The following is a 15,178-nucleotide window of genomic DNA, read 5'->3' on the forward strand; positions in this document are numbered from 1 at the left end:
GTTAGTTATTTGGGAAAACAAAGAGCAAATTGTTAACCGCCCTTTCATGAGGAAGTTGAATAAAAGCAATTAACAGTAAGATGAGTCAGGGGATGAGGGAGGCATCTCCACAACCATCCTATCACATCTGCAGACCTCAGCACTATTATAGGAACTGGCCTTGGAAGGAGCCCTGGGGTTCAAAATCCCAGCAACTCTCATAGGGAGACTGGGCAGTTAGCTTCTATGCATCACCTGTAAGTTGATAACTACCTAGAACTAATTAGCTGAGATTCATTTATGTGGCATTGGGCCAATATTGGAATGCTTTCTTGGTTAAGTTAGTGGAAGTAGAAACTAGCTGTTGTAATACATCACAGTAAGATTTCCACATCAATTCTAGTTTATCAGGTGACAGGTGCTGATTGCTTTGCTGAATCAGACAGGAATTATGTTAGGTGAATCTAGATTTTACTATTAAGTAGGGAAATTAAGTACATGCATGCATTAATTATGTATGACAAGCAGTAGCCTGTAACTATTTTAACTGAAACAGCTCAGAAATCTATTAGATGGAGTTAAGCCACCAAAAAAGGAATCAAGAAAAAGATATGTCCCAAGTTACTGTGGCATTTATGCCACCCTTTAATGTCCGTTTGGTTATTTAGTCTGACGCAAACACGTACATGACTAAGCTTATGACACTTAACCAGTCATCTTGCCACACCAAACACTTCTGCTCATGTAGTAGTAAGAGCTCCATGTCACCCACAGTTGGCATTTGAGTCAGTGTATAAGAGCTGGGTAAGCAAACAGGACTTTGTGACACAGGAAGTGACTGCTGTTCCCCTAAGACATTTAGTTTCCTGCTAAGCAAGGCAGGAATGACAGCAACACCATTATGTGTGGTTTTGGTTCATTTTAGAGATTCAGTATGACACCTAACCCTTAACTATATTTAGCATTAGGTGAAACTTGCTCTATATTCAGGTTATAGAAAGTCATTATAAGGGCAGTTTAATTGTACACAAAGACACTTAGGAAATTATTAGTTATAGGTTAAGTTGAGAAAGTGACTTAACCTCTGGGCCTTAGAATTTTTTCATCTATGAAGTGATGAAACCTCCTCATCAGGTACTTACTACTAAGGAATAAATCAGCAAGTACACGTAAAGCATTCAGAACAATGTTATAAAGGCTTAGCTACTGTTGCTACTACTCCTTGTCCACACCCACACATTTTATAGAGATAATCACTACCCTGATCTACCATTTAAATAATTATCACCATGGTCCTACATATTTAAATAATATGTATATAGACTAAAAGTGCTTATGACATTAGGAAAGGGAGAACCAGAATATCCAATATCCACTAAAGTTTAAAGCAAAGTGGTAAAAATGGACTAAGGACAGGGAAGAGAACACAAACATAAATGATCAAGAGAGGCAGGGGGAAGGTGGTATAAAGTTAGGCAAGAAAGGAGCTAGTGTGAATGTTACTGGTGGACGAGCCTATACCCCTAGTCCGCACCTTCTCAGAGAGCCAAGGTGCCTGGTGCTGGGCCAACTATGCCAAGGTGCAGGGAGGAGGAGTGCCCCTCTGTGTGACTGCCTGGCCAGAGGTGGCTGGAACCCCACAGGAACCATGGGCTGCAGGGCACTGCCTCCCCCAGGGGAGCAGTGGTTGGGCCCACCTGCTGCGGAGCCTTCACTTGGAGACGGTGGAGCCACCTCTGCACAGCCCAAGGCCGAGGGCAGGGAAGCCGGGCAGACTCAGAACACAGCGCAGTCAGCAGAGCCTCCCCCCAGCCAGGATGGCAGCAGGAGGAGGTTCTTACACTGAGTGCACAGAGGGCTAGGAATGTGAATAGACAAGGCCCAGGTGTGCTAGGGGGCTGAAAAGATTAATGGATTGGGTCCAAGCATGCTAAAGGCTAGAAAGATGAATGGACAGCACCTGAAGGCACCAAAGGCTGGGGAGATGAATATATGGGCCAGGACTACGCCATTAGCTGGAAAGAGGAATGGATGGGTCCCCAAGCATACCGAAAGCTGGAAAGGTAATTGGATGAGGGGAAAAGCCCGTGCCCCACCCTCCTGGTACCAAATTCGGGGTGGAACCAGGGCAAGGCCAGCACATGTGTCACAGAAGTCAGAATGGTGGCAGGGGAAGGTGCTAGACCAAAGACGTCTGTTAGTCTAGCCTGGGGAAAGAAGGGATAGGCTGCCAGGGGGACTCATGCAAAGCACACAAAAGTTTACAAAGTTGATTGGTCATTCTGCAAAAGTACATGGTCTGTCTCACACCCAAAACTAATATAATCCCAGGAGAACAAAAAATTTGACTCACTCTTGCTCATTGCTTAGGACCTGCACATGGCTTCTAAGGCCATGTGGCACATAGCCTCCAGGTAAAGTCCTCTCTGTCATTCCTCAACCTGGTGAAGCATTTGCTGACGAATTTGAGTATTATCTTGTCAGAAAGCATGCAACCTTGTGACCATAGTAGTAACATGACCCATGACCCATAATGACACCAGTTTCACATGCACTCTCCTGGAGGGAGCCTGAAACCAGACAGCAGCTGGGAACAAGCTAAGCTACTTGGATGACAACTTAGCAGCCACCACAGTCTCTAAAAGACGGTCCTTTAAAATGGAGCTGCAACTCTGGGCACTATCTTTTGTTTTGGTCTTACTGAGAATGACTGGGCTTGGTCTAGGTTTTGTGGAGGAGGTGAGCTTTGAGACAGAAGTCTCACATTCTCCAAGATGGCGCAACATCTGAATAAAACCCTTTTCATTTTGCATCAGCACTCACCTACAAGTTTCTCATTTGTGGTGGCAGGCAACCAAACCCCCTCAGTTTTTCTTTGGTAACATGAACACGAGAATGGAACTAAAAAAATACAAAAGAGAACTCGAACAGAGAGGATGTAGGGTGTTTTTTAAGAAGACCTCTAAAGTCAAGCCTCCTTGCCAGCTTCCAGGCCTCAGTGACATGGCGAGGCTGGTACGCTGGGCAGATGTCACATTACACCTAAGCCCCGAGGATGGTGCATGTCAATCCTCCCTGCTGCACTAGAGCCTCTAAAAAAAAAAAGGTCAGTTTTATTAATATTTGAACCCAGAGCTTGTCAAATATTAGACTCTTTCTTTTATTTTTTAGAGAGAGGAGAAGGAAGGGTGAAAGAGAAGGAAAGAAACATCAATGTGCAAGAGAAACCTCAATTGCTTGCTTCTCACACGCCCCGAAATGAGGACCTGGATGCAATGCAGGCATGTGCTCTGAACACGAATCAAACCACTGACATTTCAGTTTGTGAGATGATGCTCAACCCACTGAGCCACACAAACAAGGCAAGTTTGTCAAATATTAAATCTGGCATCATAGGGTAAAGTAACATGCACATAGTAGGCAATCGATAAATATGGGCAAATGTCCACACAAAGGAATGAATACATGGCAAGAATGAGTCCACCTCCTCCCGGGCCTACCTCCCTGAAGAATTACAATCCCCCATATGCTCTGGGGGCCACGAAGAGTTTCTATGCAGTACAAGAGGAATAATTACTTCCCATGGCCCCTCATTTTTCCTGCCGATGCCACAGTGTCTCAAGGGAAAGGAAGTTCTAATGCTGGTTATCTGGCCCCGGGTAAGTGGAACTCAAACTTAACTTCCCAGCAAGCAGTGCAGCGGCCTGGGAAGAAGGGCAAGAAGGCAGATGCCATAGAGGGTGTTTTATAGTCATTGGGCCCTCCACTGCTCCTCCTTTATTCAGCTTCAGCCACACAGCCCAGCAGCCAATAGATGGAGACAGACTGTGTGGTTCCAAAAAGGATTTCTTGAAGAAATGAACCCTTTAACCAAAATCAAGCTGATCAATGAGCTGAATGAGCGTGAGATCCAGCTCGGGGTGGCGGAGGCGGTGTCCTGGCACACCCAGTACAAGGACAGCGCCTGGATCTTCCTGGGAGGACTTCCTTGTGAGCTGACTGAAGGGGACATCATCTGTGTGTTCTCACAATATGGGGAGATTGTTAACATTAATCTGGTGCGGGACAAGAAGACTGGGAAATTCAAAGGATTTGGTTTCCTCTGCTATGAAGACCAGAGGAGCACAATCCTGGCTGTTGACAATTTTAATGAGATCAAGATCAAAGGAAGAACTATCCGAGTGGATCACGTGTCTAACTATCGGGCTCCCAAGGACTCAGAAAAACAGATAGTGTGACCAAAGAACTCCAGGATGAGAGCTGTGGGACTCAAAATCCCTCACTGAATTCATCTGAGGGCTCCGGAGATGACATACCTACCAAAAGCACCCCCACAAAAAAAAAGGGGGGGGGAGAAAAGAAAGCAAGACTGACAGAGAGGTACTGGCGGAGTAGCCAGCCTTCTCTTCAACGCCAAGAAGTAAGACAATAAAGGAAAAGGATGACCCAGGCTCTAAAATGCACAGCAGCAAGAACTCAAAAAGGGGTCAGAAGCCAGAGTCCAGGACGTGCTGAGGCACCTCCCAGCTCCCCTGAGGTCAGGACAACCTGTGGGGAGAGGGGAAATCTGGGAGAAGGAGCTGAAGGAGGAGATGCCCAAGCAGGAGCACAAGCCCTCAAGCAGGAAGGAAGAAAGAAAAGAAAATGGAGGGATGGGGACTGAGATCGAAGCTCAGACTGGCCGGCCCGAGGGACGTTCTGAGGGACATAGCCATTGATGTGGAAGTCGAGGTAAACCCCACAGGCCTAAAAGGTCCCGGCACTCCCCAGACCTGTACTCCTTGAATCCCAGCGACCTCGGGCATCTGACTGGAACCGCTCCCCAGGCAGCTGCTGCGCAGAACTGGAAATGACCTACATTTTTTAAATGCAAACAAATTTGTAACAGTGGGGAGTTCTAACCTACCCCACCATTCTTTGACATTTTTTCTCTAAATGCTGACTTTGACTAATATGTAGCTTGTAGATAAACAGTATGTTTGTATAAGGGTCCTAGAAACTAACTTCAAAAGTTATACACTGCCCTGGCTAGTGTGGCTCAGTGGATTGAGCACCAGCCTGTAAACCAAAGGGTTGCTGGTTTGATTCCCAGTCAGGGCACGTGCCTGGGTTGCAGGCCAGGTCCCCAGGTAGGGGTACATAAGAGGCAACCACACATTGATGTTTCTCTCCTCTTTCTCCCTCCCTTCCCCTCTCTCTAAAAATAAATAAAATCTTTTTAAAAAAATGAAAAAATTGTTTAACAAAAGATACAAACTCTGATGTTCAGGCATCCCAGTTCCAGGAGATTTACTGACCTTTGACCATGAAGCAAGAATACTGTGAAGTCAAAATGACCAAACCAGGATGATGAAAACCAAACCATCACTTGCCTTTTCAAATGGACTGTGCTCATCTGCTCAGAGAAATTTTCAAAACATCCCTTGACCTCTTTGTTCTGCTTCCCCTTTCCCTCTTTATAAAAACCTCTGCCTGCACTGAGAAATTAAGGTAGGCTTTGAGACATGAGTCCCCCATCTCCCAGATGGCCAGCATCTGAATAAACCACTTTTCATTGCATTAGCACCTGTCTCAAGACTATCGGCTTTCAAAGCAACAAGCAACCTAACCTGTGTGTGTAGTTACAAATTCACTAATACTTTTACTGTTTCTGTATAAAACCTGAGGCTGCATTGTTTAATCCCTTGAGTATCAGAGTCATCAAGAGAGCTGTAGTTTCAACAGCCAAATGTTCCAGAGTTATGAGCAAAATCCATTGTTCCTGGGAATATACTTGGTATTTAGCAGAGTGTGTATCCTAAAATTCGGTTAAAAAATATAGCCCTTGAATTTGTGACCCCAACTAATTGATAAACTATCCAGGAAAGGGACAATTCCAGGTAATTTTAGAATTCTAGTCTTTGTGCTGTTTAGAATTCGATTTCAGGTAACTAGAGAATATCACAAAACCATTCCACTTACACCATATCCCATCTCTTACCAGAGACCTCCTAGACACCAGTTCTGAAGACTAAATGAATTAGGAAGACAAAAGAATATAAACAAAAGAATTATATATACTTACAAATTATTGCTTTTCATTTAGCTGATTATGCCTAATCTAAACACCTAAAATTTTGCCAAAATGCTTCAGTAACTTCACCAACAGTAGCACAGTACAAAAACCATACTGGGCTATTTCAAACTTCCTCTTCATCTCAAAACTTGGCCTTTTCATCAGACCATCACATTAAGGAAGTGAGCCCAGATTTCGTGGTCATTTATAGGGCTTTCCTACTACTGGGGGAAAAAAAAAAGCTTTAGTCTCCTCACTCCATATTTAGGTTCTTCAACACCATCTTTTATCTAGCTGTAACCTGGTGAGACATCAAAATTTAGACCCACAAGAATGAAGAGTTGAGGTCAAACTTCAAGTCCTCTCCAGCATTGTTTTCAGAGTTACCTTGAAGGAAAAAAGGCTGACATAAAACTCTGTTTTCATAACCAGCCAGCTTTCCCTCACCCTTTTCTGTGGGAAGTTGTGTATTGCTCTGGATAAAGTGCCTGGAGTCTCAGTTGGGTGTCTGTGTTCCTACCTAAGCTGTGCTGCAGGCTCCTATGGGAAGACAAGACCTCCCTTCCAGAGCATGCTCAGTACAGGAGCGTTGACAAGAGTCATCTTCACACTACTCTCACATGAAACAAGCTTCAGAGCAGTTGTTTGCTGCCAGATAGTCACTTGCTCCAGTCACGGGTCTCATGACCATGGCTCTAGTTCAGGAGGTGGGGCAAGGAGAACCTCCTTGACCTGGGTAAACTCTACCACAGCTCTCACCCACAGGCTTCTAAAGGATTCGTTCCCCAGAGGAAAAAAATACCAACCATTCGACTCAGACAGAATCAGATGCCTGAAAGGATTGTCTGTAAGCAAATTGCTTTAAGGATCCGAAAATTCAAACTACAGTGAAAGCCCACCTTCCTAGTGAGAGTATTTTTTCCAGCTTCTCCTCCATCCCATTGAAGACCCCACACCTGGAAACACTGGAACGGACGTTATGGAAGCCGGTGGGCCCAGCGTGATCAGTCCTGCTTATGCTTAAATTCGCCACAAGAAGAAATGAGGCCGACATAAAGAGTTTCCCTGGAGGCAGCCTGAGAATTTGAAGACAGTAACTCTATAACCACAATTTCAAGTTTGAGGTGTCTTTCTGAATAGGGACTGGTCTGGGGTTTTTAATAACTAATGGGTGAGCATCTTTCATAAGATGATGTCTTTTATTAAAACACTTTCAAGTCTTGTGTTATTCAGTACCTTCGATATTCCCTGGGTAGTTGGGCAGTAAGCTAGAGAAGGGGTTCTGTATACACCCTCCCATGCTGCTCCCACAGCAGGCTTTTCTTACTTCGCTATGTGACAATATTACACACACACACACACAAAGTGGTTCAGAAGCCTCCGGCTTGACTTACAACATCTAATATTGGCTCACCTACATGTAGCTATGTGGGGTGTGGGGGTCCTGATGATCACAGAAAGCTTGCTTCAACAAATACCTCCTAAGAAACTAACAGCTTCTTGAAGAGGCACAAGTTTTAGTCTACCAGTTTCCAGTTTCAATCACTGAATGTCCTCTGCTACCCCCCTCTTCATTGTCTAGTACTTGTCTGAGTGGCATATTACAATTCAGATAGCAATAGCTATCTTTAACCAGGGACAATTTTAGAGAGAGCTGGTGCTAAGAACTACAATACATGGCTACACCAGTCTCGTGGGCAAGTAGCCACTGGTGTTGAGCAGCTCTAGGTGAACACCGGATTCTAAGCAGAAACCTAGAGTTGGACCCAAAGTGGCCTTGGCACAACTCTGGGATTTCAGGTAAGGCCACCCTAAGGGTTAGTTAAGGTTTGAGCCATTGGCTAGTCAAACTGCTGGACGCACACCCCCTAGCGGCCCCAAAAGCGCGCCGCAGGTGGGACGCACGCCGGACAACACATTGCGCCTGCGCCCCCAGGACGGTGGGGGTCCTTGTTCCCCACTGGACTAGGAGCTTCGAACGAGAAGGAGGTCGAATTTCTTAATATATGAACCCAGAGCTTGTCGAGTATTTAATCTGTCATCGTAGAGCATAGTAACGTGTACACAGTAGGCAGTGAATAAAAATTTTCAAATGCCTACACGAAGGAATAAATACCTGGCAAGAACAAGTCCACTCCTACCGGGCCTACCGCCCTGAAGCAAGACATTCCTCTGTACGATGCGGAGGCATCAAAGCGTTTCCAGGAAGCACAAGAGTAATAATTACTTCCCGTGGCCGGGTCCATGCCGCAGTGTGTCATGGGAAATGTAGTTCTAATGCTAGTTGTCTGGCCCCGGGCAAACGGAACCCAAACTCAACTTCCCAGCAAGCAGTGCGGCGGCCTGGGACGAGGGGTCAAGATAGCGGTAGCAAACGGAAAGAGAGGGTGTGTTACCGCTGGCGGGCCCTCCACTGTCCCTATTTCGTCAACTGCAGTTGCACGGCCACTCATAGAAGGCTCGCAGTCCGTGGGACAACCTGCGTGCGGCTTCTGGGGCTGCCGAAGAAATCCCAGTCCACGGACATGAACCCTTTAACCAAAGTCAAGCTGATCAATGAGCTGAATGAGCGTGAGATCCAGCTCGGGGTGGCGGAGGCGGTGTCCTGGCACACCCAGTACAAGGACAGCGCCTGGATCTTCCTGGGAGGACTTCCTTGTGAGCTGACTGAAGGGGACATCATCTGTGTGTTCTCACAATATGGGGAGATTGTTAACATTAATCTGGTGCGGGACAAGAAGACTGGGAAATCCAAAGGATTCGGTTTCCTCTGCTATGAAGACCAGAGGAGCACAATCCTGGCTGTTGACAATTTTAATGGGATCAAGATCAAAGGAAGAACTATCCGAGTGGATCACGTGTCTAACTATCGGGCTCCCAAGGACTCAGAAAAACAGATAGTGTGACCAAAGAACTCCAGGATGAGAGCTGTGGGGCTCAGAATCCCTCACTGAATTCATCTGAGGGCTCCGGAGATGACATACCTACCAAAAGCACCCCCACAAAAAAAGGGGGGGTGGGGGGAAGAAAGCAAGACTGACAGAGAGGTACTGGCGGAGTAGCCAGCCTTCTCTTCAACGCCAAGAAGTAAGACAATAAAGGAAAAGGATGACCCAGGCTCTAAAATGCACAGCAGCGAGAACTCAAAAAGGGGTCAGAAGCCAGAGTCCAGGACGTGCTGAGGCACCACCCAGCTCCCCTGAGGTCAGGACAACCTGTGGGGAGAGGGGAAATCTGGGAGAAGGAGCTGAAGGAGGAGATGCCCAAGCAGGAGCACAAGCCCTCAAGCAGGAAGGAAGAAAGAAAAGAAAATGGAGGGATGGGGACTGAGATCGAAGCTCAGACTGGCCGGCCCGAGGGACGTTCTGAGGGACATAGCCATTAATGTGGAAGTCGAGGTAAACCCCACAGGCCTAAAAGGTCCCGGCACTCCCCAGACCTGTACTCCTTGAATCCCAGCGACCTCGGGCATCTGACTGGAACCGCTCCCCAGGCAGCTGCTGCGCAGAACTGGAAATAAGCTACATTTTTTAAATGCACAGAAGTGTTGCTGATTGGATTCCTGGTTGGGATTCATCTCCAATTGGGGCAGTAGGAAGCAACTGATCTCTCTCTCTCTCTCTCTCTCTCTCTCTCTCTCTCTCTCTCTCTCTCTCTCTCTCGTTTCCCACCTCTCCTCGCCTTACCTCTCCTTTTCCTTTCTCCCTCCCTCCCTCCCTCCCTCCCTTCCTTTCTCTCTAAAAAGTAATGGAAACGTGTCCTCAGTAGAGGACCAAAAGGTAAAATAAAAATGCAGTTAAATTCAGTGGTGCTTTTCTGTAGGTAAAATCTCTGAGTCTGCATCCTTTAATCCCTTGAGTGTTAGAGTCCTTGAAAGAGCTGTAGTTTCAACAGCTGAATGTCCTGGACTTTTGAGTAATATCCATAGTCCCTGGAAATATGCTTGTTATTTATCAGAGTGTGTATCCAAAAACTAGATTTATAAATATGGTCCTTGAATTTATGACCCCAACTGATGATGAGATCTATTAAAGGGGAAATACCAGGTAATTCTGGAATTCTAGTCTTTGTGCTAGATGTTCAGAACACTTAGCGACCTTTCCAGTTGGCAGGTAGGCCCCAAGGGTACAGAAGTGTGACTGAATGAGGTTTGGACAGCTTGATGTGAATGTGATTATGACTCATGACATCAGCTCACTCCCTCCCCACCCCATCCTGCTTTTGTAATTGTAAACATATCTTGCTTTTTTTTGTTGTTGATACATGCCTCCACAGTTTTTTCTTGCAATCTGTGTATTTATTTATCTTTAGTGAGGTAAGATTTACATAACAGAAAAGTAATCATTTTAAAGGGAACAATTCAGTGGCATGCAGTACATTCACAGTTTTGTAAAGGCCACCACCCCTACCTAGTTCCAAAATATTTTCATCACCCCACAATGAAACGCTGTACCCATTAAGCAGTTATTCCCCATTCTCTCCTTAACCTAGTCCATGGCAACCAGCAATGTGCCTTCCATTCTACGGATTTACCTGTCCTGGTCATTTCATATAAAAGGAGTCCTACAATAAGAAAAAAAAAAAAAAAAAAATACAAGGGCAGTCATTCTGACAAAGTTCAAGTAACTAGCTTAAATGGTTTCCATGTTCTGGTTCCTGGGAATTTGCCTCTGGAAAGATCCCTGCTCACCTGACAGAAATACTGAAACTACATTCTGTGCAAGTCATTTAAACCAACATCTCTCTGAAACAGATGGCAAATAAGGTTTAGGGGGACTAGTAGGCCCCAAAGTTACCTTTTTCTTTAGTCCAACACAACAAACACTAGTCATTGAGCTCTTGAAATGGGGCTAGTGTGAACTGAGATGGGCTGGCAGTTTAAAATGCATACCAGCCTTGGCTGGGCAGCTCCACTGGCTGGAGCATCCTCCCCCGCACCAAAAATGTTGTGGGGACCATTTCCAGTCAGGGCACTCATGCCTGGGTTGCAGGTTGGGTCCCCAGCTAGGGCCCATCAATGTTTCTTTCCCTCTCTCCCTCCCTCCTTTCCCCTCTCTAAAAATAAATATTTTTTAAAAAACAAGGGGATGAATAAATGGCTAGGTTGCTATATCTAGAAAGAATAGGTACACTCAAAGCATGCAATTCAGGCAAGTATGATAAAGCAACTACTAATAAAGATGTAGACAAGGTAAGGGAAACCCATTTAAAAAATTAAATAGGGGTTGGGGGTCGGGCTGTGGGGTGGGATGAAGCTGTTCCGCCCACTCCTGTCAGTCCCTTTCTGCCCACTTCCTGATGGCAGACCGCTGGGCTCCAGGAAGTTACTGCTGCTGTGGTCGCGATGGAGAAGACAGATTTTCTTACCCCTACAGCCATTGCCAACCGTATGAAATCCAAGAGGCCTCAGAAGCTGCGCTGGTATTGCCAGATGTGCCAGAAGCAGTGCCGGGACAAGAATGGCTTTAAGTGTCATTGTATGTCCGAATCGCATCAGACAATATATGCTGGATTTGGAAATCAGCAGCAGTTTATGGATCATTTCTCAGAGCAATTCCAAAATGACTTTCTAGAACTTCTCAGGAGACGCTTTGGCACAAAGAGTTCACAAAAACGCGGTTTACAAGTACATCAGCCATGGAGAGCACCTCCACATGAATGCCACTCAGTGGGAGACTCTGACTGATTTTACCAAGTGGCTGGGCAGAGAAGGCTTGTGCATAGTGGAGGAGACACCAAAAGGCTGGTACACTCAATATATTGACAGGGACCCAGAAGCCTTCGGCAGGCTTCTGGAACTAGAAAAAAAGAAGAAGCAGGACCTGGATGATGAAGAGAAAACTGCCAACTTTATTGAAGAGCAGGTGAGAAGAGGTCTGGAAGGGGAAGAAGAGGAGGCCCTGATTTTATAGAATTAATCAGAGAAAACGATGAAGAGAAAGTGACATTTAATTTGAATAAAGGAGCATGTAATTCAACAGCAACATCTTCCAAGTCAAGTTCTTTGGGACCAAGCACATTGAAGACGATAGAGACTGTAGCATTGGTGAAACAGAAACACTCTTTCCAGAGCTCAGCGCAACCAAGAGAAAAGAAGAGAAAGAAATCCACCCTTGTTGAAATCATTGAGATAGAACAGGGAAAGAAAAGAGATGCCTGAACAGACTGCTAGCTGCAGCCTGAAATCATCATGAAAATGATAACCAGACAACTTGGAGAGAAATATAAGAAAAAGGGCACTGTTGAGGAAGTAACTGGAAAATATACAGCTGTTGTAAAAATGATTGACTCTGGAGACAAGCTGAAACTTGACCAGACCCATTTAGAAACAGTAATTCCAGCACCAGGAAAAAGAATTCTCATTCTAAATGGAGGCTACAGAGAAAGCGAAGCTACCTTAGAATCCATCTATGAGAAGACCTTTTCAGCTACTATAGTCATTGAAACTGGCCCTTCAAAAAGACGCAGAGTTGAAGGAATTCCATATGAAGATATTTATAAACTTGCTTGAGTTTCAGATTTTGTTAACATATTAAAATCCTAAAGCATCAAATTGGTATTTGTCAAAGCGTTATAAGACTCTTCTGTGGGAGGGAGTTTCTTTTGTATAAAACAAATGGATTTATCTAAATATTATTGTATAGTTGTTTGCTAAAAAATATTTTTAAGGGAAGGAAAGGAACCCATGGACACAGACAGTAGTGGGGTGACTGCAAGCACTGGGGTGGAGGCGAGTATAAGGGGGACATATGGAAAAAAATACAATAAAAATTTTTTAATAAAAAATCGAATAAAATAAAAAAATCTAATTATATCTCATGAAGTATCAAACCTATATGAACTTGTTCTTATATTTGTTTTTTAAATAATATTTCCTTTTTAAAAAATTTTTCAATAAGTTTTATGTAAGACAATTTAGAATTGTAAAATAAAAAAAACATAAAGTATCCATGCGGCCAGCTACAGCAGGAGTCTGAGAGTGTAGCTCTCAGAGATTTGCTGCCCAGGAGGACCAGCTGACAGGAGGTGTTGCCTTCAGTGGATATGAGTCCAACGTGGCATGATTGAAAGAGAGGAAATAAAAAACTCACTCTTCTCTCATTCCCAGGCTCCTGAAACTGCCTCTCAAGAGCCAAAGCAACCAGAAGCTGGAGGGCAAGGGAGCGAGCTAATGATGCAATCAACATCGGTCCATTGTGCAGGACACAGAGCAGGGTGAAAAGAGGTTGGGAGGGGATCTGGAAGAGTCCATGGAAAACATGCAATAGTTTCTCTCCAGGATGAGAATCACTGACAGCTTTATAAGTCTTAAGAAGTTCAAGAATACTAATGAGGGTGCAATACAAGTCAGGACAGTAAGAAGCTAGGAAAATTCGTTGGCAGGTGGAATGAGGAAATGAGACAGATAGATAAACAAGCTTGCTGAGCTATTTATAGCCAGACACAGAAGGTAACCAGGGCAGAAAGCCCTGAGTGTCTAGCAACTGGCAAAACTGGTGGGGGACTTCGCTCCTAGGGTGGCCTTTCCTCCCCTGGCACTTGGCTGGTCATTCGGTTCCGTCCCTCTGCTGAGCTTTCCTCCCTTGAGAGAATGCCTGTGCCTCAGTGGTATTTCAGCTCCAGGCCGCAAAGAAGCAGCAAAACCAGGCGGACAACCCCAGGGCCAACAGAGATGGCTAATGCCTTGACCTATGGTGCCAACCCATCAGTGGAGACCACCACCCTGAAGGCACACACCTGGAAATGCTGATGAGTAGTCTATTGAGATCCTCCCCTGAGACCTCCCCTGAAATACTGGACTGTGGGAATCAGATAAATCCCCTCAAAGAAGCTAGCATTCACCTACCCTAAGCCTCACCCACTGGGATCTCCTTTTTGACTTAACTTTCTTTCTCCTAAACTCTAAAGTTCCCTAGGAGACTTGCAACCATGCAATGACACCCTTTTTCAGGTCTAGTCTTTAGCTTTTCACATCTTAACACTATTTTCTCAGTTTACTAGGTGGATGCTGATTTCACAAGGATTGGCTCATTGTAACCCAAGTAATAACAGGTGGCCATACAAAGCAGAATGCCAACTTAACTAATTTATTTTAAGATCTATCATATGGGAATTTTTATATATACGCTCTAACTGATGGGAGCCCAGCAACAGGTGTATCAGATAGCTTCATGTAAAGGAAAGCAAACCAATGAATCAAACCATAACATTTTTCATGGCTTATTCAACAAGAAGAGAAAGCAGTCTTATCATTATCCTCAAGGAACTCTTTCCTTTAGCATGTTTGCCTATGGCCTCCTGGGAACAAGGCACCTGCCACCACACACACACATCAGTGCTGCATTCGAAGTCAGGAAACAAATAGCTGGTTGGGGAGGGGAGACTACTCTCTTTTGATAAAGCTTTGTCTTTTTACCTGGTTAGCTTCCCAGAACCCCCAATGGCCAGAACTGGGTTATGTGGCCATTCCAATGATCAGGCAGGCTGGGAAAACAAGCATCTAACTCTCCAGCCACATTCTATAGTGAGGGTCAGCATGAAATAACAGCTTTGGAAATGGCTTTGAATAGTGTGGCAGCTTGTTCCGCATCAAGGAAGGCAGTTGGCTCACCGCCTCTAGCCACAGGGCCTTCAGGATATACTGCATGTCCAAGCTGAGGCCACCTTGTTCCTGGGTAGCCCCCAGCCAGTCCTGTACTGGGAGGGCTAGGGTCTGGCCATGTCTGCCCAGTGTGGGACTCCTCTAATCTTTGTTCCAGAGCTTGCTAGAGACTTGTTCAGATCCACAGCACAGATTGAAGCTCTCCCTGCCCAATTCTGCTTCCTTCTCATTTCCTTTCACAGGTGTCAAGTATGCATTGTGGTCTCAAGTCTTTGCCTGCCCAATCCTGTTCTCCTACTCCCCCTTTATCTCACATGGCCATTACCTGCCACCACCTCGCAATAAACCTCTGTACTCCAAACTCCACCTCAGCACCCACTTTCTATAGGAGTGGAATTTACAGCAGAGGGCTTACATCTGAGTATCTTCCCTATAAGGAAGTCTCCATGGAAATCAAATATTTGTGCTAAAAGAATATAGGATCAGAACAAGCTAGGCTTCTCTGACTAAGCCGTCTTCACTGTGAAGATACTCCTAACATC

General features: G+C 45.2%; 3 pseudogenes; all 3 read left to right on the top strand.

Moving 5' to 3' along the window:
• The first annotated feature begins 3,836 nt into the window (after positions 1 to 3,836).
• LOC150019898 (RNA-binding motif protein, X-linked 2 pseudogene) lies at positions 3,837 to 4,846 on the top strand (annotated as a pseudogene).
• Positions 4,847 to 8,407: 3,561 nt separating this feature from the next.
• LOC150019899 (RNA-binding motif protein, X-linked 2 pseudogene) lies at positions 8,408 to 9,567 on the top strand (annotated as a pseudogene).
• Positions 9,568 to 11,320: 1,753 nt separating this feature from the next.
• LOC150019900 (DNA/RNA-binding protein KIN17 pseudogene) lies at positions 11,321 to 12,737 on the top strand (annotated as a pseudogene).
• The last annotated feature ends 2,441 nt before the right edge of the window (positions 12,738 to 15,178 follow it).

This window comes from Furipterus horrens, unplaced genomic scaffold (genome assembly GCF_987537825.1).
Source record: "Furipterus horrens unplaced genomic scaffold, mFurHor1.1.pri manual_scaffold_2, whole genome shotgun sequence".
Classification (NCBI taxonomy): Eukaryota; Metazoa; Chordata; class Mammalia; order Chiroptera; family Furipteridae; genus Furipterus; species Furipterus horrens.